Source organism: Bombina bombina, chromosome 1 (assembly GCF_027579735.1).
Source record: "Bombina bombina isolate aBomBom1 chromosome 1, aBomBom1.pri, whole genome shotgun sequence".
NCBI classification, from domain to species: Eukaryota; Metazoa; Chordata; class Amphibia; order Anura; family Bombinatoridae; genus Bombina; species Bombina bombina.
Window position 1 is genome coordinate 1339357588 of NC_069499.1, and position 25660 is coordinate 1339383247.

Consider the following 25660-nt stretch of genomic DNA (forward strand, 5'->3'; position numbering starts at 1 on the left):
CATCGGAGGCAAAGTTTGTAAAACTGAATTGTGGGTGTGGTGAGGGGTGTATTTATAGGCATTTTAAGGTTTGGGAAACTTTGCCCCTCCTGGTAGGAATGTATATCCCATACGTCACTAGCTCATGGACTCTTGCTAATTACATGAAAGAAAGGGTATACAAATTATGCATAGTCCTTTCCATGTGGATCATATATAGGAGCAATGGCTGTATTACCCAATCCTAAAACGATTGGCCGCAGATGCAGGGCTGTAACAGATAGGATGGTGGTCGGGGCAATATAGGAAGTAAAACCAGCAGGTATGAATGCACATCTGTAACCCATCCCCCTGGAACAAGAAGCGGAGATGAGTGTGAGGACTTCTCCTTAGGTAGGGTTCCGGTACTCACTAGGGAGAGTTCACATGTACTATTCAGCTCCGAATTAAAGCGTTGGTCCATACTATGTTGCGGCAGTCGGCCGCATCCCCCCAATCCAGGAGTGGTGTCACCTCCACCATGCTCACAAGCCAAAGCTGAATGACTGTGGGATGAGGTATTTCAATGCACCCGGTGTCACGATCAGCTCCCTGCTGCTTCATGTATGCTAACTTCGTAAGTATCGAGCAATTTTGAACAGGCTCTGTCTCGCAAAAGGATTGCGGATTGCTGCGTTGCTTGTCTTGCTCTGTAACAGCCTCCATATTAGGTTCCGATTTCCCACATCCCTGAGGCTGGGGTTTAATTAGAGATTGTAAATGGGTATAGTTGCTGTCCATTTGTTGAGCCAAATTGGCCAAGAGGTCTTGAATTATATGATAATGATTAGGGCTGCAACTAACGATTATTTTCATAATCGATTAATCGGCCAAATATTTTTTTGATTAATCGACTAATTGGATAAAAAAAAGAATCAATAATTGTTAACTACATTTTAAATAAAATCCACATACTGAGTGTTCCAAATATAAACTTCAGACTAAAACTTTACATTAACACAACGGTTTATCCAATTTTTAAGAAGCAGAGCAGTGTTTTATAATTAAGTAAAACAAAACCGCAAACTGTATGAAAAGAGTTAGAACTAGAAACAAGTAGACGATCACTGTTTTTTTTTTTTTTTAAATTTTAAATGCTTTATTGAAACATTCACAATACAGTCATAATTAAGAGCATCAATCATTAAGAGTACAGGAACAATAACCATATTCAACAATTAGTATATGACGGTAAGACGCACAAGGCGTAGGCCACAGCATATAACAAGAAAATTGAGCTCGTAAAGTTCTCAGCAAAATATAATGTCCTGCAACATAATGGGAAAATGGCTTCTATATTCAGCATAACCATATAATTATGACAATGTGATAGTCATTAGATAGTAAATAACAAATAATTAGCAAACATTGGAAAGCTAACTCACAGGTAATATAATTAAATCAACAAAGCAAAACGTTCTGTGAGGTAGCCTATATCTAGGTCTCGACAATAAATGATATCTCCAGAAGGAAATAAGAAGAAGAGAGGGAGGGAAGAAGAAAAATATATTAGAAGAAGTAAGGAAGAGGGGAGAGAAAAAAAAAAAAAAAAAAAAGGGGGGGGGGGGAGGAAGCTGGATGATGGGTAGGGGGAAGGGGTAGAGGGGATAGGAAATGATTGTCTCAAAGGCATATAAGTAGAGGGAAGTGGATCACAATCCAAAGGACCAGGAGGGTTTAATCATAGGGACATAGGGTCCCATGGTGTATTGACTTGGACAGAAGTTACAGAGGCTATTAAGCCTGATAAGCGCTAATCCGGACAGAACTCCCAAATCAGGGCGTGTCGATCTTCAGTACCGTGGACATGAGACACATAGGCTTCCATTGATCTGAGATATTTTAGAGTTTCCACAATTTGGTCCCAGCTTGGGGAGGTCAACTGCAGCCACATCCTAGCAATATATAGTTTAATTGCAAGAAATAAGTAGACACAGAAACTTTTCTGTGGAGCAGGTAACTTAGGAGGTAAGATGTGAAACAAGGCCATACTAGGTGTAGATGATATGAGAATACCTTTAGTATTACAATAGTGGATTGCTTTTTGCCACAATGGCATAATCACAGGGCAGGACCACCAAACGTGGGTGGGGGTGCCCAGGGCATCGCAGCCTCTCCAGCACTTTGGAGAATTTGTGTGCGAGATCTTAAATAAGCGGATCGGCGTCAGATGCCACTGCAAAAGCACTTTGAGAAACAACTCGTATAATGTGACACAATGCACCGTTTTTCTGGTTAGTTGGGTCGCCAAATGCCACACCTGTGGTTCATGGGTTACATTTAGGGAAGATTCCCAGCTCTTTATCGGTGAGGATTTGAGAAAAACTGGAGGACGTAGTATGTCCTGGTAAGATGATGAGAGTAATTTCTTAAACAAGAGTTTAAGATCCCATTTCGACTCCCACTTGGTTCTAGGACGCAGTGGGCCTTTGTCAAAACCCCAAGATTTAAGGAAACTACGTAGTCTCCAGAATTCAAAATGGAGGGGGAGCGGTGGATGGTATTTTCGGAGGAAAGCCTGGTAGGAAAGCAGCTGGGTCCCTTCATAAAGGTCCGAGATTTTAATAATACCCAGGTCCTCCCAAAGGAGTGGGTGGGACGATCACTGTTTTTAAAATTCTGTTATTCACCATTTCAGAAACTTTGCATTAAAATGCAAAAATAGACATGTTCCTGGCTAAGGCTGGTTCTCTGTTTGCAGCTATATTTCCTGCAGCAGAGAAGAGGCACTCTGATGTGTTGAGGTGCTTGAGATGCATATGTAGGGTTTGGCCAATTTCGCCAAAGTGGGATATTTATCTATGTTAGCTCTTCACAAATGCAAAGTGTTTTCCACCTTGGCAAGGGGCCTCTCAATAAGGTAAGCCTGGACTTCATTCTAACATAAAAAATATCTTCAATATCTATATGCAATGGTAAATAACCAGCTATAGAGATTAGGGGAAAATATCTAGTCCGCTCTAAAAATAACAGATGTATACTTCTAAAGGTTGAATCTGGTACATATTATTACAATTTATTAAAAACAAGTAAAAAAAACAATAAAAAAAATCAAAAGCGTTAAGGACTATCTATATCAATAACAGGACAAATCCTTACACATTTATACAGTACATATAATCAGCAATAGCAAGCGAATAATTGTGCAAACAGATAATAGTGCACATAAATTAATATAACTCATCAATCTAGGGGCTAGGTGTAAATAACAAGTTCAGCACTATATCATGCAAAGCATAGTCCCAAATCACCTGATTGAATATAAACAATCCAAACGATGAACTATTATATCTGGGTTGCACATAATTCAGGAGTAGTTGTAAAGTTATACTGACCTGAAAAAGTGAAAAGTAAATGTCTGTAGACGTCCTTTAGGGTAAGGGCATAACCATAAAACACAATACCATGTACAGAAGCTCATCAGAGTGAAGCAGCTGGTGTTGTGCACAGACCAACTAATTGATTATGAGATTCGTTGACAACTATTTTCATAATCGATTATTATCTATTATGATGATTAGTTGTTGCAGCTCTAATAATGATTCTCATCCATTTTTAGATAGATATCTCCTACCATCTAGTAGATTAAGGAAATCTGTTTAACCTGGCTAACCGGGGGGAGGTTAGGAAAAATGTTGTAAGGCTGCCACCTCTCCTAGCTGTCGGTCCGATATAGCGCAAACTCCTCAAAATAGGTATCTATTGATACAGCTCTGTTTCACAGTATAGGATCTGAATAAGTGCCTGGATGCTTTGTAGTTTCCCAGATAACCAGCGGAATATCTGTAGAATAGTTGGAGCTTCTAATTTAGCATTCAGTCATGGCTGCCGCCCGGACACGCCCCCCCACTCCATTTATTATTATCTTTTCTTTTCTTTTTTTTCTTTTTTTTTTTTCTTTTCTTTTTTTTTATTAAAGAAATTAAATCTGCATACATTTAGATTTAGACAATTATAACTTGAACATGTTATCAGGTCACGTATACAATATTCAAACATGTTATAGTGGAAAACATTTTTCTATATCCCAATGCACAATATATTAATAACTGCATATGAATACTACAAGGACTACTAATGTACCAGGATACCGGCTCTAACTCAAGATATAAAATCTTAGTGAACAGTTTCTCATTGTCCTTGGAGGTAATTATTATTATATTTTCTATCTAGTTATGGAGGATTCTGATGCTGAGACTGTTCAAATTTCAGATTCTTCGACTTGTGAAGAATGCAAATTAGCCCCTTTGACACAGGTCAATCAGTTATGTTTGATATGCCGTATTAGAGCGCCCTGTTCCTCTGGCTCGGGAAATCAGGGGTCTGCTGAGCCATCCGCCTCTGGGGGTTCCGCCCTCTGAGAGGCGAGTTCCCTACCGCTCCCTACTACTACACATGCGGGTAACCCAGATTATGTTTATCCCTCCTTACGGGGAGGCTTGTTCCCCCTGGAGGTTGCAGCTCGTTTTTGCTTTCACATATTTTTGGCGATTATGCGCCTGCAAAGTCCAGACATTTATTTGCGTTTGTGCTCAAGCCCGATCGTCCCGGGTCTACCGGCCTTGGATGGGCCTGTACAGTTCCCTGAGGGTGTAGCTGTCCCTGAGTGTTGTGCCTTTTGTTACAGAATAGCGCGTCTTCGTGTTTTACTCAGACACGTTTTTGAGTTATTAGAGGATCCTATCCTTAACGGATATGGGAATCCGCAGTATTCTATTTCGAATGGCTCACCTCATTAGACATGAGGGGATGACGTAATTTCCAAATTGTCTGCTTATTGAGATCTTTCCCAGTTTTTTGTTGGAAGAGCAAGGTTCCGTTTGGCTGGCCCTGCGGGTGGGCCTGTTTTCTTTCTGGGCGTTAACCTACCGGTTGCCTTATATTTTCTTTTATCCGGTCATGATGTCTTTTAATTATGATTATGTGTTTCCTTCGGGAACTTCTGGGATCGATTCGCTGTGGTTGCTTCTTCAGTTTGTTAAGGGACACGTTAGTCCTATGTTTGTCTGTTTTACCTTCCCCTCTGAGAGAGGATTTATGCAACTTGACAGTTATGACCCCAGCTGCGGCTGGTCCTGCTGGGATTCAGATCTTCTGTCCTGTGGCTTATTCAGACACGTGGCGTCTGTTCTGCCTGGCTGGACCGGTGGGGCGCTGAGTACTCACATTATTATTTGTGTGTTTTCTTGTCTCTCTTTATAAGTTCAGCTAAGCACTCTAAAATGATCCGTACGGCAGGGAGGATTGTGTCAGTCCTTATTCAGCCTTCAATCTGGCTGACCGGGTCATTGGAGTTCTGCTGCATCACTCTCCTTGCTCCGATTTCCACGGGACCTAGAGTTTCTTTCCTCTCTTGGGAAGATTGGGGGCTTAGAGCCTCCTTCTCGACGTTTTGGGCGGTTTGGCATTCTAATGCTCTGGAATTGTCCTTGGACTTGTTCCTGCTGTGGTTCTCTTCTTGGGACCTTTCAGACTTTGTCTGTTCCTTCGGGAGTTGGTTCCTTTGTAGGAACATGGGCAGTGTGCTCTCCTTGAGCGCATCCTTCTTTCATTTTCTCCTCTGATTTTATGGGGGTGATGTGGAGACTAGCCTTTGCTCGAGTGACTTTGTCCTTGAGGTATCCCCTTCTTGTGCCTGCTTCCGCCTAGGGTGTCCTTGTTTTGGTCTTTGCTTCCTTAGCTCCTTGGAGCGTTGAACTCTGGCAAGGGGTGGTCTCGTCTTTTGGTCGGGACTTGCAAGTTTTTCTCGTTGTCCATTTTACTGTGGACATTGTATGGTTATCTCCCGGAGGTCTGGTTTTTATATCGGGCGGGGGATTTCAGTTTCTGGGTTCTTGTTTGTTTGGGGGCTCGGACCTCTCCTCGCTCTGGTTCTTTCGGTGGATGAGGTTCTCACTCAGCGTTTCCTTTGTGGATCCCATTGCGGGTTGTACCGGACTGTTAGGATCTAGAGCTGGTCTGGGGTTCCCCCGTTCCAGGAAACTTAGGCTGGGTCCTTTGGTTGAGCTAGTTGAACTGGTTCAGTTGGCCAGGTTTTTCTGGGTGCCGATGCTCCTTGGGCTTGCCTTTCGCCTATTGGTCGGTTTCCCTTGGTCGGCTTGCTGAAATAGTGTGATGGCTTTGCTGCTTTGCAAGCAGAGGGGTTGCTTTGGAACCACTGCAGCTATGGCACCTTGTCTGTGTGCTAGCAAGTTCAAATCTTCAGGGGATTCCTTCCAGGTCAGGGTGTTGGAGATTTGTTCTGTCGGTTCAGCTTATGGCTGTGTCCACGGGGCAGGTGCTCTGTAATTCCGGCCCTTTTGCCGGCCCCCTTTGTCTTGGGGGGGCTTATATCCTTCTTTCAAAAGTGTGGTCCCTATCTTAGGGCTTCTCCTGTCTTCAGGAGGTTGGGACAGACCGGTTATCCTATTTCGGAGAGAGGTACGCTCTCTGGGTTGGTCTGTCCATCTGGAGAGTTGCTGGCTCCACCTTGAGTCTATGTTGGGCCTTTAGCTAGATCTCTAGGTCTACGGCCTTGTCAACGGTCTCCATGTGGTGTTTCTGGTTGGCATCTGAGCACTGTTGTAATGGCTGTGCCATTTTAACACTCGTTTTTTGATCTGGGTTTTTTTTCTGGTCCCCTGGTTTCAGACCTGCCGAGGCTTGGGCTGGCCCGGCTGGAGGTAGGTCCTGAGATCCATTGTTCTTCTCAGATCTTGGGGGTGCATGGTCCTCGTTGAGGTTCTGGGCTCTCCTTTTATTTTCGAGACCTAATGTGTAGGTCTGGCATTTTCGGTTGCCTAGAGTGTGCTTTCTGTAGTGGAAGTTTAGCACTACATTTTGGTAGCCGCAAGTATTTCTTCTGTGTCATCCTGAGGATGGCTGCGTGTTCTTGACTCAGGTGTTTACCTTTGTCTGGGTCTGCTACATGTACTTTTGCCTGAATACTTTTTCTGGGCTTCGGACGAAGCGGGTATTTTTTTGTTGGGTAGTGGTTTTCAGGCCTGGTGCCCTCAGAATGGGCCACGTATTGTACCCTCCCGTTTTGGCATTCAGTGTCCTCTATAGCTTGGGTATTGTTTTCCCAAAAAGTAATGAATGCAGCTGTGGACTCTTTCCATTTAGGAAGAAAAACATACATTATGCTTACCTGATAATTTTCCTTTCTTCCGATGGAAAGAGTCCACAGCTTTTATGTGGGGCTTCTTTGTTTTTTATTCTTCTGGCACCTTTTCACCCTGATATTTCTTCTACTTTTCCTTGTTCCTCGGCAGAATGACTGGGGGATGAGGGAAGTGGGAGGAGTATTTAAGCCTTTGGCTGGGGTGTCTTTGCCTTCTCCTGGTGGCCAGGTTATTATTTCCCAAAAGTAATGAATGCAGCTGTGGACTCTTTCCATCGGAAGAAAAGAAAATTATCAGGTAAGCATAATTTATATTTTTCTCAATGTGAAATTTTAAGAGATCTTATGCATGTACACCTGTGTATATAAGTTACTGTGATGTCACTGCCAGAATTAATATAGGCATACAGCAGTGTTTTTCCACTCCAGTCCTCAGGACACACTAAAGGGCCAGACGTTTATGCTGCCTGAACTAGACAACAGGTGAAATAATCAGCTGATGGTTGAGAGCAGGTTAGTAACCATGGTTACCAATTAGCTGATTATTTTACCTGTGCTCTAGTTCAGATATTATGAAAATCTGGCTTGTTAGTGTGCCCTGAGGACTGGAGTAGAAAAATGTTGTCATACAGAACTAATTAGGTCATAGGGTGCGTAATCATCTTGGCTATTTATGTTTGGACAAAGCTCTGGGCATAAAGTGCAGTGACGACACTGATGATGTCACTGTCAGATTTAATCTGGGCAAACAGGACTGATTAGGGCATAATCTTACTGGCTCTTGGTGTTTAAATAAAAGCAAATTATAGAATTTAAGACTGTAAGGAAGTGAGAAGCACTATGTGCTGTGAAATGTGAAGAACAGAGCAAACATTTTTTTAAAAAAATTATAAATACATTGAACATGCTTTTTATTCGAAATTTAAAAAAATAGTAAATATGTCTAAAGAGGACATTAAACAACTTCTATTTTTGTGTAAAATTGAGTTTGTCCATTACTCCCTAGAAACACCAAAAAGTAAATACTGCAACCAGCAAATGCTGCAAATCAAATAGCTGATTTAGGAATTTGCAGCATTTTGGAAACTTAGGTTACAGATTTTGCTTTTTGCCTCTCTAGGAAGCACACTTTTTAAACAAAAGGAATGATTCACTTTATATACAGTATGTACACTCAATCCTCTCGACTAAGAAAAATGACCTATTCAACTTGATTAAAACCATTTTTTTTTTTAAATACAAAATGAAATAACATTCAAAAATTTTTCATTTTAATTAATATTGTTAAAGTAAAATAATCATTATGTGTAAACTAAAGTAATGTAGATAGGTACCTATATTATTGTAGTAAGCTATTTATAATAAATAATAAATAAAGTGTTATGGCTTCTTGATTTTGGACATAAATATCTTAATATCTACTCTTTCTGCCACTTTCTCATATCTTTAATTACTCTCTTTTGTAAAAAATTGAGGAAAATTCATGAGATACTACATGAAGTGGGTACACATTTTATTTTTCATTCTGAAAACTATAGTAACTAAAGTATTTACTTCACATTTACAATATCTTATGGCAACTACATATATTATTGTAATCCCATTCAGACTGGTGAACTGCTTGTGCAATGCCGTCCCCTGCAGATTTGCGGCCAATCAGCCGCTAGCAGGAGGTGTCTATTAACCCGATCGTATCTAATTGGGTTGATTGCTGTCCGCCGCCTCAGAGGCGGCAGACTAGTTAAGGAGCAGTGGTCTTAAGACCGCTGCTTCTTAACTCCTGTTTCTGGAGAGCCTGAAGGATCACGTGGAAACAGAGGTATTCAGGGCCGTACAGCCCTTGATAATTCGGCCCCAATGTCTTATTCCCAAGAGTATTAAATTATCCACAGTGAGGAAAAAAATGTTGTATTTTTTCATTATTCAGAACCCCCCTACATGCTATTCAGTGATTGGTTAATATGTGCAGGAGCTGGTTTATATGTTTCCCTAGCTGGCCACAGCAAAGGAAGACATGCTTTTTAAGAGGTGTGCTCTTGGATTTGCAAAACAATACTAATTTTGATAACAATGGGACAGTTTTAAAAGTTTTTTTAAACCATTTTTTCTTGGTATGCAGATCTTTTTCAGAGAAGTGATTATAATATTCCAAACATTAATATTCCCTTTTTTCTTCCCAATCTTTTCTTTGCCATTCGCTCTCCACTGACAAATTTAATCTTAGGGCTCCGTTTATGAAACTGCAAATGCAGCTTCTGATGCCTTTTGGTGCCGCCTTGGGTCATGAGAGGCGGTGGATGTAAAACATCCCAGACTGAATATTTGTTCAATATTATATTTCAGCAGTGGATCCTGCCAAACTCCCCACAAGCAAGAGCGGACAGATCCCCTGCCTGGGAACATTGTTAATTTGAGTTTTCCAAATAACAGAAAAACACAGGAGTATAGCGCTAATAGCTAAAAGAGAACAAGGCCACTCTAAAACAGTCACCCCAGGACTGTCACGAAAAAAACAAAATTAGGGAAAAAAGAGAGGGCGCTAAGAACTGAGTTCTCACCACACTTGGTCAAATAACAGGAGATGCAAATAAAATTGAAATAAATACCTTTACTCACATTAAAATACAATTACAACATTACACATTAAATAAAGTAGAAGGGACGTTTCCCTTTAAAAATTGGATTACCACCTTAAAAAATATAAAAATATGGAAAAAAATATTTTTACTTAAAATGTTTGAGCTATGTAAAAAGATGCAGCAAGATTGTTACAATGTTAATATAGTTCTGCAGTGAGATCTTCACAGTCTTTGTAACAAAGTTTCTTGTGTTGACTGATCGAAAAATGTTACAGTTCAGCAAATAATGTCAGCGTGGAGTTAAAATAGTAGGATTTTTCATAAAAGTTAAGCGATCATGTTGAGCACCTTATTCAGGTTATACTCACACTCTTCCAAATGATTGTAATAGCGGCTTGATAGCTTACACTTTTGGAGATTATCAAAAGTAAACAATATCTCCAAAGTGTTAGTAACTTTTCTTACTTTCTTGAGTCGGCTGAACCAGGTCAGCGTGATTGGAAACTGCTTTCTTTGCTCCAAATTTCCTAAGCTTGAATCGGCTGAACCCGGTCAGCGTGATTGGAGACAGCTTGTTTTTTCAAACCTCTGTATGTCAGATATTGCAGGATTTCCAAGGGGATAATGAAAGTCCACAGACCCGCACTTAGCGTGAATCACGCGCGGGTTACAAAGTTAAACTAGGTACCTAGATTTCAAGATAGAGTAAAGTCTTTTGTTGGGAACAACACAAGTAAGTCTACGCGTTTCACCCGATAGGGCTTTTTCAAGATACTGGTTAGTTCCCGGGACAGGGTTTAAATGATCCTTGAATTGTGTTCATTGGTTGTAAGTTTTTCAATTAAAGGTGGAATTATGATAAAGCTTATTTATACTTAAGGTGGTATGTTATCTTCATTTGAATTAGGTCATCCGTTCAATCAATAAAAGCTGGTACACATAATATTTATAAAAAGTTTTTATAGCGCTCAAACTTAAAAATATCATAGCATATGTATGAATTTCAGTTAAGGTGGTAAAACTCGATTAAGGTGGTAAAACCAAAGGTGGTATTTTATTAAGAATTAATGAATTTCATATCTATTGGGATAGACAGATTAATTATCTAGTACATAAAAAATAGAAATGATCAAAGAAATTATTTGTTAGAATTCTTTGGACGTCAGCTTATCATAATTGGATATTAGATGGTGCTGGAGAATAAAGAATGATTTTCGTTATATATAACCTTGTAGTAAATTAATCAAATTGTGAAACCTTTTCTTGATTACTAAATGTTATAAAATTCTTTTTTTAAATTCTGAAGTTCTGAAGAATGATTTATCTTTTATACATTCTAGAGTAATTGTTATCAGTTTTCCATATAGGATTTGGGATATTTTCATATATTGTCTATATATTAATTGTAAATATATTATATCTTAATTCCTAAAAAAGGGGATAGGTCTATCTCTGAATTGAGACCTCGGGGGAAAAGGGTATCAAATTTATAGATTAGTTCGGCTTCTTTTTTGAGTATTTTGCTTTCGAAGTCCCCTCCTCTCCAGTCTCCTCTGACCTTACATATTCCCCAATATTTTAAATGCTGTAAATTATTTTTGTGGATCTCTCTAAAATGTTTATATAAGTGGGTGTCTAGATTCCCTTTTTCAATATTACAGAGATGTTCCCTGATCCTGTCACGTAAAAATCTGGTGGTCTCTCCAATATAAAATAAATCACATGAACATTTTAAAAGATATATAATGCCTTTGTGAGAACATCTTATAGTATCTTTAATTTTAAAATCTATATTTGTCCCTGTTATTTGAATGGAGCTAATTTTGCTACTATACCTACAAGCCCTACATGAAATGCAGGGAAAGAAACCTTTTAGATTATTCCCTCTGAGATCTTGATCTACCATAGTAACATTGTCTCTCTTTAGGACACTGGGAGCTAGAATTTGCTTTAGATTCCTAGCTTTTCTAAAAATGATTTTAGGTTTGTATGCTAGGAGATCTCCTATCAAGGGATCTTTTTTGACTATGTGCCAATGTTTTGTAATTATTTTACGTAATGTTTGGTGATCGTCATTATAGTTTGTTATTAGTGCTACATCATACTCATTTTTATTATCGCTGATGTGTTTTTGTCTTTATACTGTAAGAGAGAACTTCTCTCTGTTGTTTTGGCTCTAATCATGGCTCCTTCTAGTTCTTGCTCACTGTACCCTCTTTCGTAGAATCTCTGTTGGAGGACATTTACCTGGGTCTCAAAGTCTGTATATTTAGAGCAATTTTTCTTAATTCTAAGGTATTGACCTATGGGTATATTGCCTTTCCATCTTTCATGGTGGCAACTCTTCTTATGTACATACCCATTACAGTCTACTTGTTTGAAGAATGTTTTAGAAGCTAAACTACCCTCATCTACGAATAATTCTAAATCTAGAAAAGAAATGGAAGTTTTACTATATTGGTAGGTGAAATGAAGACCCTTATCATTGGTATTCATCGCTTGAAAGAACAATTTCAGGTTTTCTTCCGAGCCTTTCCATATTATTAGTATATCGTCTATATACCTCTTGAAGAGCACGAGGTCCGCGCCAAATTCATGTGACATAAGGAAGTGATCCTCCCAATCTCCCATGAATATGTTAGCGTAACTTGGCGCGAACCTCGTGCCCATCGCGGTACCCTCTAGTTGAAGATAATATCTACCATTGAATTCGAAATAATTGTTTTCTAATATAAATTTTATTCCTTTTAGAATGAACTTTCTAAGATGATTATCCATATCTTTATCTGATTCCAGAGTGTTTTCAATGGCCCTTAAGCCCTGTTCATGATCAATGATCGTGTAAAGGGATGTAACGTCACTAGTTGCAAGGAAATAATTCTCTTCCCATTTAATTTTTTCAACTAATTGTAGTACTTGAGTGGAATCTTTCAAATAGGTGTTGAGATTTTTAACGTATTTTTGAAGAAATATATCCACATATCTGGAAAGATTGGATGTTATAGAGCCTATTCCAGATATGATGGGTCTCCCCGGAGGATTTATAAGATCCTTATGGATTTTCGGGAGGAAGTAAAAGATGGGGGTTCTAGGGAATTCAGGATACAAGTAATTGAATTCATTATCATTAATAGTACCCCCATCCTTTCCCTCCTCCAAAATGCAAAGTAAATTTTTCTTAATCTTATTGATCGGGTTAAGTTCTAATATTTTGTATGTTTTGGGGTCACTCAATATTCTGTTTGCTTCGGTTATATAATTAGTTTTATTCATAATAACAACCCCCCCACCCTTATCTGCTGGCTTTATGATTACGTCTTTATCTTTCTGTAGTTTATCTATAATGTCTTTATCTTTTTTTGATAAATTAAAATTGGGCCTCGATTTTTTAGGGTTAAATTCTTTTAAATCTTTTAGGACCATCTTTTCAAAGGTTTCTATGTTAGATCCTTTGGTGTATGAAGGATAGAATTTGGATATGGGTCTAAGGTTAGTATGGGTTCTTTTATCATCATTGTCTGTTACAATTTTAGGGAATTTGGATGGATTTACCTGTCTTTCTATGGGATTCTTCAGAAAATAGCGTTTTAGTGTTAACTTTCTGATGAATTGTTTTACATGAATATGGGTGTTGAATTTGTTAAGGGTAGTGGTTGGAGCAAATGATAAACCTAGTGATAATATCCTTTTTTCATCATTATTCAATTCTTTATTGCTCAGGTTAAAAATACCTGTGTTACCAATATTTATCTCACTCTCTTTGCCTCTCCTTCTATTCTTTCCTCCTCTTTGTCCTCTAATTGCCTTTTTCTTAGATTTGATGGGGTGTAAGATTTCTCTCTTTTTTCTAGAGCTGCAAGGTTCTTTGAGGTGCCCTCCCTCGGAGGGCTGTTGCCTAAAAAATCTTTCTCATTATTAATTATCCCGATATCACATTCATTATCTAAGGTTGCAAATCTATTGTTGGTTTCTAAATGCCAACTATCCATCCTTGATCTATTTCTCCTATTGTCATAGTATTCATCATTTGAATCATAGTATGAATTTCTTTGTTGTCTTGTATTTTGCCAAAAGTTATGGTTGTTGTGGTTTCTGTTCTCATGATATTGGGATCTGTACCCATTTCTATATGTATCCCTAAAGTTTTGTGGTATTCTATTGCCATAGTAATTTTCAGAACGTTCATGGTATGTTCTATTGGGATAATTAGGGTTGTGACGATATTGTTGGAAAGGGACCTTATATCTATGTGTCCCATAGTTAGAACGATCTCTCCAATTGGTATTGGATTGGTATTGTTCAGGATATTGTGTATCATATGCATTCTCAAACTGGCCACTTTCCCCATTGTATAGCAGCTTTTTGCACATATTTATAGTCATTTAACTATTATCTATTATTTTTATTTTGTAGTAACTGCACATAGCACTTGTTTTTTTTTTTTTAGCACTTTATCTTCACTATGGACTCTGAACTTTTTTCGTTCAGAGAAAATTTATTATCTGAATTAAGTAACACACATATCACTGAGGAACGCCCACAAAGCAATCTTTTAGATTTTCACCAACTAGTAAATGAACTAGACAAATTAATGGTAAAAGAAATTAAACAAAAAATGGAATTGGTTTTTTTAGAAAAATACACTAATTTAAACATAATCCCTAGAGGCTTGAAATTTAAGAAAGCATGCACGTTCACTTTAAAACAAACACACCAAAAAGAATGGGATTTGGCATTAAAAGAAACTTCACTAAAATTGATTGAAATTATAAAAAAATCACGTAATGAAACCTTAGAGGAAATTAATACTAAAATTACAGATCTTAAAAATCAATTAGAAAATAAGAGAGAACACCCTAACTTTAAAGAAAGGCAGAATATTCTAGTAAATAAATTGATAGAACTTAAACATGGCCTACTAGACACCAAATGGAAGAAATTAGAAAGAGATAGGAATGATTTATTGGAACAAACTAAAGAATTAAAAGACAGAATTGAAAATGCTAATAAAGTAACTACACAATCTGAGGATTGGGATAAACATAAACATAATAATAGACAACATTCTAGAGGCCACATACCACCTAACATACCAAAAAATGAAAATTTTGAGATATACGGGAATAGGAACATACAAAGTGGCCAGTTTGAGAATGCATATGATACACAATATCCTGAACAATACCAATCCAATACCAATTGGAGAGATCGTTCTAACTATGGGACACATAGATATAAGGTCCCTTTCCAACAATATCGTCACAACCCTAATTATCCCAATAGAACATACCATGAAAATTCTGAAAATTACTATGGCAATAGAATACCACAAAACTTTAGGGATACATATAGAAATGGGTACAGATCCCAATATCATGAGAACAGAAACCACAACAACCATAACTTTTGGCAAAATACAAGACAACAAAGAAATTCATACTATGATTCAAATGATGAATACTATGACAATAGGAGAAATAGATCAAGGATGGATAGTTGGCATTTAGAAACCAACAATAGATTTGCAACCTTAGATAATGAATGTGATATCGGGATAATTAATAATGAGAAAGATTTTTTAGGCAACAGCCCTCCGAGGGAGGGCACCTCAAAGAACCTTGCAGCTCTAGAAAAAAGAGAGAAATCTTACACCCCATCAAATCTAAGAAAAAGGCAATTAGAGGACAAAGAGGAGGAAAGAATAGAAGGAGAGGCAAAGAGAGTGAGATAAATATTGGTAACACAGGTATTTTTAACCTGAGCAATAAAGAATTGAATAATGATGAAAAAAGGATATTATCACTAGGTTTATCATTTGCTCCAACCACTACCCTTAACAAATTCAACACCCATATTCATGTAAAACAATTCATCAGAAAGTTAACACTAAAACGCTATTTTCTGAAGAATCCCATAGAAAGACAGGTAAATCCATCCAAATTCCCTAAAATTGTAACAGACAATGATGATAAAAGAACCCATACTAACCTTAGACCCATATCCAAATTCTATCCTTCATACGCCAAAGGATCTAACATAGAAACCTTTGAAAAGATGGTCGTAAAAGATTTAAAAGAATTTAACCCTAAAAAATCGAGGCCCAATTTTAATTTATCAAAAAAAGATAAAGACATTATAGATAAACTACAGAAAGATAAAGACGTAATCATAAAGCCAGCAGATAAGGGTGGGGGGGGTTGTTATTATGAATAAAACTAATTATATAACCGAAGCAAACAGAATATTGAGTGACCCCAAAACATACAAAATATTAGAACTTAACCCGATCAATAAGATTAAGAAAAATTTACTTTGCATTTTGGAGGAGGGAAAGGATGGGGGTACTATTAATGATAATGAATTCAATTACTTGTATCCTGAATTCCCTAGAACCCCCATCTTTTACTTCCTCCCGAAAATCCATAAGGATCTTATAAATCCTCCGGGGAGACCCATCATATCTGGAATAGGCTCTATAACATCCAATCTTTCCAGATATGTGGATATATTTCTTCAAAAATACGTTAAAAATCTCAACACCTATTTGAAAGATTCCACTCAAGTACTACAATTAGTTGAAAAAATTAAATGGGAAGAGAATTATTTCCTTGCAACTAGTGACGTTACATCCCTTTACACGATCATTGATCATGAACAGGGCTTAAGGGCCATTGAAAACACTCTGGAATCAGATAAAGATATGGATAATCATCTTAGAAAGTTCATTCTAAAAGGAATAAAATTTATATTAGAAAACAATTATTTCGAATTCAATGGTAGATATTATCTTCAACTAGAGGGTACCGCGATGGGCACGAGGTTCGCGCCAAGTTACGCTAACATATTCATGGGAGATTGGGAGGATCACTTCCTTATGTCACATGAATTTGGCGCGGACCTCGTGCTCTTCAAGAGGTATATAGACGATATACTAATAATATGGAAAGGCTCGGAAGAAAACCTGAAATTGTTCTTTCAAGCGATGAATACCAATGATAAGGGTCTTCATTTCACCTACCAATATAGTAAAACTTCCATTTCTTTTCTAGATTTAGAATTATTCGTAGATGAGGGTAGTTTAGCTTCTAAAACATTCTTCAAACAAGTAGACTGTAATGGGTATGTACATAAGAAGAGTTGCCACCATGAAAGATGGAAAGGCAATATACCCATAGGTCAATACCTTAGAATTAAGAAAAATTGCTCTAAATATACAGACTTTGAGACCCAGGTAAATGTCCTCCAACAGAGATTCTACGAAAGAGGGTACAGTGAGCAAGAACTAGAAGGAGCCATGATTAGAGCCAAAACAACAGAGAGAAGTTCTCTCTTACAGTATAAAGACAAAAACACATCAGCCATCAGGGATAATAAAAATGAGTATGATGTAGCACTAATAACAAACTATAATGACGATCACCAAACATTACGTAAAATAATTACAAAACATTGGCACATAGTCAAAAAAGATCCCTTGATAGGAGATCTCCTAGCATACAAACCTAAAATCATTTTTAGAAAAGCTAGGAATCTAAAGCAAATTCTAGCTCCCAGTGTCCTAAAGAGAGACAATGTTACTATGGTAGATCAAGATCTCAGAGGGAATAATCTAAAAGGTTTCTTTCCCTGCATTTCATGTAGGGCTTGTAGGTATAGTAGCAAAATTAGCTCCATTCAAATAACAGGGACAAATATAGATTTTAAAATTAAAGATACTATAAGATGTTCTCACAAAGGCATTATATATCTTTTAAAATGTTCATGTGATTTATTTTATATTGGAGAGACCACCAGATTTTTACGTGACAGGATCAGGGAACATCTCTGTAATATTGAAAAAGGGAATCTAGACACCCACTTATATAAACATTTTAGAGAGATCCACAAAAATAATTTACAGCATTTTAAATATTGGGGAATATGTAAGGTCAGAGGAGACTGGAGAGGAGGGGACTTCGAAAGCAAAATACTCAAAAAAGAAGCCGAACTAATCTATAAATTTGATACCCTTTTCCCCCGAGGTCTCAATTCAGAGATAGACCTATCCCCTTTTTTAGGAATTAAGATATAATATATTTACAATTAATATATAGACAATATATGAAAATATCCCAAATCCTATATGGAAAACTGATAACAATTACTCTAGAATGTATAAAAGATAAATAATTCTTCAGAACTTCAGAATTTAAAAAAAGAATTTTATAACATTTAGTAATCAAGAAAAGGTTTCACAATTTGATTAATTTACTACAAGGTTATATATAACGAAAATCATTCTTTATTCTCCAGCACCATCTAATATCCAATTATGATAAGCTGACGTCCAAAGAATTCTAACAAATAATTTCTTTGATCATTTCTATTTTTTATGTACTAGATAATTAATCTGTCTATCCCAATAGATATGAAATTCATTAATTCTTAATAAAATACCACCTTTGGTTTTACCACCTTAATCGAGTTTTACCACCTTAACTGAAATTCATACATATGCTATGATATTTTTAAGTTTGAGCGCTATAAAAACTTTTTATAAATATTATGTGTACCAGCTTTTATTGATTGAACGGATGACCTAATTCAAATGAAGATAACATACCACCTTAAGTATAAATAAGCTTTATCATAATTCCACCTTTAATTGAAAAACTTACAACCAATGAACACAATTCAAGGATCATTTAAACCCTGTCCCGGGAACTAACCAGTATCTTGAAAAAGCCCTATCGGGTGAAACGCGTAGACTTACTTGTGTTGTTCCCAACAAAAGACTTTACTCTATCTTGAAATCTAGGTACCTAGTTTAACTTTGTAACCCGCGCGTGATTCACGCTAAGTGCGGGTCTGTGGACTTTCATTATCCCCTTGGAAATCCTGCAATATCTGACATACAGAGGTTTGAAAAAACAAGCTGTCTCCAATCACGCTGACCGGGTTCAGCCGATTCAAGCTTAGGAAATTTGGAGCAAAGAAAGCAGTTTCCAATCACGCTGACCTGGTTCAGCCGACTCAAGAAAGTAAGAAAAGTTACTAACACTTTGGAGATATTGTTTACTTTTGATAATCTCCAAAAGTGTAAGCTATCAAGCCGCTATTACAATCATTTGGAAGAGTGTGAGTATAACCTGAATAAGGTGCTCAACATGATCGCTTAACTTTTATGAAAAATCCTACTATTTTAACTCCACGCTGACATTATTTGCTGAACTGTAACATTTTTCGATCAGTCAACACAAGAAACTTTGTTACAAAGACTGTGAAGATCTCACTGCAGAACTATATTAACATTGTAACAATCTTGCTGCATCTTTTTACATAGCTCAAACATTTTAAGTAAAAATATTTTTTTCCATATTTTTATATTTTTTAAGGTGGTAATCCAATTTTTAAAGGGAGACGTCCCTTTTACTTTATTTAATGTGTAATGTTGTAATTGTATTTTAATGTGAGTAAAGGTATTTATTTCAATTTTATTTGCATCTCCTGTTATTTGACCAAGTGTGGTGAGAACTCAGCTCTTAGCGCCCTCTCTTTTTTCCCTAATTTTCCAAATAACAGAGACAACATTATTTTTACACTTTCAGTTGTTAAATACTTTTGTGTTTCAATTGGTAAAAATATTAAATGTGTGACTTGAAATATAAACCTCTAAGTGAAAAAAAAATCTTATTTAATGTAGAAGCTTTTTTCTTTGCTCATTTAATATGGCAAATATCAGGAAAAGCCATGCACTAAAACTATATCACTGACTGGCAGGTTCTTTGCTCTACACCAGCTGGGCATTCAAATACCATAAGTTTAATGCAGTGATTTCTCTGGCTTCTCAATATGGTGGCTGTAGGTGCCTAGCAACCAATAGTAAACAAACAACACAAGGTGGAGGATGTTATGGAATCAACACAGAAAAAGACAGAAGCACTAACACACTGAAAATAGCAGTTGTGTTACAGGAAAAGCCAATTCGACTGAATCACAAAGCAATAGTTCCACTTAAGAGAGAGCCAAATTCCATCTCACACTAGTGAATAGGTGCCTATTATGTGGGTTTGGGAAAATAATATTAACTGTTTTCAGTCACACAACAAAATTAGCAAATGGTAAATAATTTCATTAAGAGCTGTTCAGCTACCACATTTATTATTTGAGCATATTCATTATAACCCAACTCAGGTATTTATATATATATATATATATATATATATATATATATATATATATATATATATATATATATATATATATATATATATATATATATATATATATATATATATATATATATATATATATATATAGCCACACTAATTGCCTAGAACAATTTTATAACCTTTGCCTAGATTCAACAAAAAAACCTTTGTGAAACTAATATCTCAGAAAAAAAATCTCCACAACATTGCAACTCAAAATCTCACAATTCATACAGATTTGTACCCGCTCCTCGTCATAAGCGTAAGTTGCTAGTTCAGCTCCTATATAACCAATATAAGATTTCCATCTTATATTTTACTTCTGGATGTATTAAATAGGTTCCACTGTGAATGATACTGGTATCACAAAAATGTCTTCAAAGGCTTAAAAAAAAACCCAGGAAAAATACACACCCTAGAAATAGTCAACTTGAACAGTGAGAACAGTAAAAGAGAAATATAAGGGGAAAAAATAAAAAGAGAAAAATAGTGATACACATTTTGGGATTAAACACTAAACTTCATGTTTGGCTGAGGTTTGGTGAAAAACTCTGATTACACCCCTGGAATGCGCCCAGAATGACTGGTCGTCAACCAGTTGCTTCTGAGACACCTCTTATTCTATTTTGTGAAACAGCTTTTCTATAATAAAACAGACAAATATTCTTTATTTGCAAACATTTACATTAACAGCATGTCATGGGTGTTTCTAAAGCTGGGTTTGCTTAGCATCAAGTTATCATTTAATATGTAAGGTTTCATGAATTGTGCACAATTGTATTTAAATATCACTCAAGTACAACACACACACACATATATATATATATATATATACTTACTCTGTATTATATATATATATATATATATATATATATATATATATATATATATATATATATATATATGCTTAGGTCTCAGTACAGGTGGTAATAGTGAAGTTCTGCACATATTCAGCTTGAAAGAAATAGAAGGGAAGACAATGAATACTGAGGCATCTATGTTTCACTTGAGTCTAACAAATGTTCACTTTAATGTACAAATAAAGCTACTTAATAATTAAGAACTAACCTTAAAATTGGCCACTTCACAGATTACAGACACCTGGTTTGCAGAGTAGCACTCAGCACAGACCTTAATAGGATTTACTCAGCACAGACCTTAATAGGATTTGAAGGCTATACGAAAACATGGTCCTATCTAACAACCTATGTGCTCCTATAACAGTCACATCCCTACGTTTCCAGGCACAATCTGCCATTAAGATTTTCTTTTCAAATAAAATTACTATTCCCAAGGGTGTAACAAGACCCCCCTGAGCTACAGGGCAAAAACTGGGGTGGAGCACTTAATTTCAAAAGTGCACTTTCTAGCTGTTTGCAATCAACAGAGGCTGCACCAGTGAACACATGGGAGCAAGAAAAGTTGCTTCTTTGTGATTGTAAGTCATCCTTGCCCTTTAGTTAGTGCATGCCAGAGAATGCGGACGTGAGCAGCCTTCCTGTACACCACCATATTTGCAGAGGCAAATCCATACACTTTCTGCACACTGTGAGCCCTGTTTTGCAGATGGACCAGGCCTGCTCCATCAGGAACCCCTGTAGCAACACTGCTACTAATTGGGAAAAGATGGGCCTACCAGATGTGTGGGCTCGATTGAAATCCCCAGAACCCCTTTAGTTATACCCTTGATTGCTGCGATATGGGAACAACACTTAATGTCAGGCAGGTACAAAAGATAATGTTCTCATTAAAGTGCTAATTTCCTGATTCATCTCTCTATATTGCATCTATAAATGTTATTGGAAGAACTGCCCAGTAACAATGTTCTAGGAACAATTGGTGAAGTGAGCCTCAATGAATTTCGAACATAATCTTCCCTTTACAACGAGGTCCCTTGGAAACCTCACAGGCATCTATGAACATCTTTGAACTTCCCTTCTGAGGAAGTGGGATTGTTAATAGTGATGTCGCGAACTTAAAAATTTCGGTTCACGAACTGCGGACTCGAACTTCCGCTATTGTTCGCGAACCGGCGAACCTCCATTGAACCTCTTAGCACTTTAATCCCTGTTACTCCCCCTATCGGGGGAGGTCTATATGTCGTGCATGATTACCCTGACAAAGTATAACAACAAGACACGCGGTCTGGGACCCATGGTAACTAGGTTGTGTTAAGTAGTACTGTTCTTAGCAGTTTAATCCCTCTTACTCCCCCTATAGGGGGAGGTCTATATGGCCTGCATGATTACCCTGACAAAGTATAACAACAAAACATGCAGCCTGGGACCCATGGTAACTAGGTTGTGTTAAGTAGTACTATTCTTAGCACTTTAATCCCTGTTACTCCCCCTATCGGGGGAGATGTATATGGCCTGCATGATTACCCTGACAAAATATAATAATAAGACATGAGGTTTGGGACCCATGGTAACTAGGTTGTGTTAAGTAGTACTGTTCTTAGCAGTTTAATCCCTCTTACTCCCCCTATCGGGGGAGGTCTATATGGCCTGCATGATTACCATGACAAAGTATAACAACAAAACATGCGGCTGGGACCCATGGTAACTAGGTTGTGTTAAGTAGTACTATTCTTAGCACTTTAATCCCTGTTACTCCCCCTATCGGGGGAGGTCTATATGGCCTGCATGATTACCCTGACAAAGTATAACAACAAAACATGCGGTCTGGGACCCATGGTAACTAGGTTGTGTTAAGTAGTACTGTTCTTATTAGTTTATTAATACCTGTTACTCCCCCTATTGGGGGAGGTCTATATGGCCTGCATGATTACCCTGACAAAGTATAACAACAAAACATGCGGCCTGGGACCCATGGTAACTAGGTTGTGTTAAGTAGTACTATTCTTAGCACTTTAATCCCTGTAACTCCCCCTATTGGGGGAGGTCTATATGGCCTGCATGATTAGCCTGACAAAGTATAACAACCAAACATGCAGTCTGGGACCCATGGTGGTACTGGTATAACTAGGTTGTCTTAAGTAGTACTATTCTTAGCAGTTTAATCCCTGTGATTGGTCTGTCCTCCTACTTCAAATTTGGCAAAAACACAAGTGGCTGTCTCAAAACAGTCCGGAAATGAGATAGATAGATTTGATAGATAGATATACATAGATTGATAGTTAGATAGAATCGATAGAAGATAAATAGATAGATTTGTTAGATATATAATTACCCTGACAAAGTATAATAATTAAACATGCGGTCTGGGACCCATGATAACTAGGTTGTGTTAAGTAGTACTATTCTTAGCACTTTAATCCCTGTAACTCCCCCTATCTGTGTAGGTCTATATGGCCTGCATGATTACCCTGAGAAAGTATAACAACCAAACATGCCGTCTGGGACCCATGGTGGTACTGGTAACTAGGTTGTCTGAAGTAGTACTATTCTTAGCATTTTAATCCCTGTGATTGGTCTGTCCTCCTACATAAAAATTTGGCCTAAACACAAGTGGCTGTCTCAAAACAGTCCGGACACGAGATAGATAGATTTGATAGCTAGATATACATAGATTGATAGTTAGATAGAATCGATAGAAGATAAATAGATAGATTTGTTAGATATATAATTACCCTGACAAAGTATAATAATTAAACATGCGGTCTGGGACCCATGGTAACTAGGTTGTGTTAAGTAGTACTATTCTTAGCACTTTAATCCCTGTTACTCCCCCTATCAGGGGAGGTCTATATGGCCTGCATGATTACCCTGACAAAGTATCACAACAAGACATGCGGTCTGGGACCCATGGTAACTAGGTTGTGTTAAGTAGTACTGTTCTTAGCAGTTTAATCCCTGTTACTCCCCCTATCAGGGGAGGTCCATATGGCCTGCATGATTGCCCTGACAAAATATAATAATAAAACATGCGTTCTGGGACCCATTGTAAGGTTGCATTAAGTAGTACTGTTCTTAGCATTTTAATACCTGTTACTCACCCTATCGGGGGAGGTATATATGGCCTGCATGATTACCCTGACAAAGTATAACAACCAAACATGCGGTCTGGGACTCATGGTAAGGTTGTGTTAAGTAGTACTGTTCTTAGCATTTTAATACCTGTTACTCACCCTATCGGGGGAGGTCTATATGGCCTGCATGATTACCCTTACAAAATATAATAATAAAACATGCGCTCTGGGACCCATGTTAAGGTTGTGTTAAGTAGTACTGTTCTTAGCATTTTAATACCTGTTACTCACCCTATCGGGGAAGGTCTATATCGCCTGCATGATTACCCTTACAAAATATAATAATAAAACATGCGCCCTGGGACCCATGGTAACTAGTTTTATTTCAGTTTTACTGTTCTTATTAGTTTAATACCTGTTACTACCCCTATCTGGGGAGGTCTATATGGCCTGCATGATTACCCTGACCAAATAAAACAACAAGACATGCGGTCTGGGACTGGGACCCATGGGTAACTAGGTAGTGTTAAGTAGTACTATTCTTAGCACTTTCATCCCTGTTACTCCCACCTATCGGGGGAGGTCTATATGGCCATCATGATTAGCCTAACAAAGTACAACAATAAAACATGCGGTCTGGGACCCATGGTAACTAGGTTTATTTCAGAAGTACTGTTCTTATTAGTTTAATACCTGTTACAACCCCTATCGGGGGAGGTCTATATGGCCTGCATGATTACCCTGACCAAATAAAACAACAAGACATGCGGTCTGGGACTGGGACCCCTGGGTAACTAGGTTGTGTTAAGTAGTACTATTCTTAGCACTTTCATCCCTGTGATTGGTCTGTCCTACTACTTCAAATTTGGCCTAAACACAAGTGGCTGTCTCAAAACAGTCCGGACACGAGATAGATAGATTTGATAGATAGATATACATAGAGTGATATGCCTAGATTTAGAGTTTGGCATTAGCCGTCAAAAACCAGCGTTGGGGGCTCCTAACGCTGGTTTTGGGCTACCGCTGGTATTTAGAGTCAGTCAGGAAAGGGTCTAACGCTCACTTTGCAGCCGCGACTTTTCCATAATGCAGATCCCCCTACGCCATTTGCGTATCCTATCTTTTCAATGGGATCTTTCTAACGCTGGTATTTAGAGTCTTGGCTGAAGTGAGCGTTAGAAATCTAACGACAAAACTCCAGCCGCAGCAAAAAGCCAGAAGTTAAGAGCTTTCTCGGCTAACGCCTGTTCATAAAGCTCTTAACTACTGTGCTCTAAAGCAGGGGTCACCAACCTTTCGGACCTCAGGGACCACTAAACTCACAATTTTGAATCCCGTGGACCACTAACATAATAATAATTGAGATATATATATATATATATATATATATATATATATATATATATATACACACACAAACACACACATACTGTACATAACTAGTATAACCATAGCTAAGTTTACATTATGTATATATTTACATGTTTAAGAATTATTTTTTGGAATTAACTAACTGAATGACAAAACTGAGAGAATACTTCCTAATCAGTAGGTAGATTGCGTAGGGAGATTGTAATTTAACTCCTCTTCCATTTTCACTGATGCCCAGCCAGGCACTGTAGGGAGTTGCAGCACGACAGGGTGACACCATCAGAGGAGACTAATTCCTGCTTGATGGTGTCAAGGACCACCAACATCTTCTCGTGGACCACCAGTGGTCCATGGACCACTGGTTGGCGACCGCTGCTCTAAAGTACACTAACACCCATAAACTACCTATGAACCCCTAAACCAAGGCCCCCCCACATCGCCGCCGCTCTAATAAATTTTTTTAACCCCT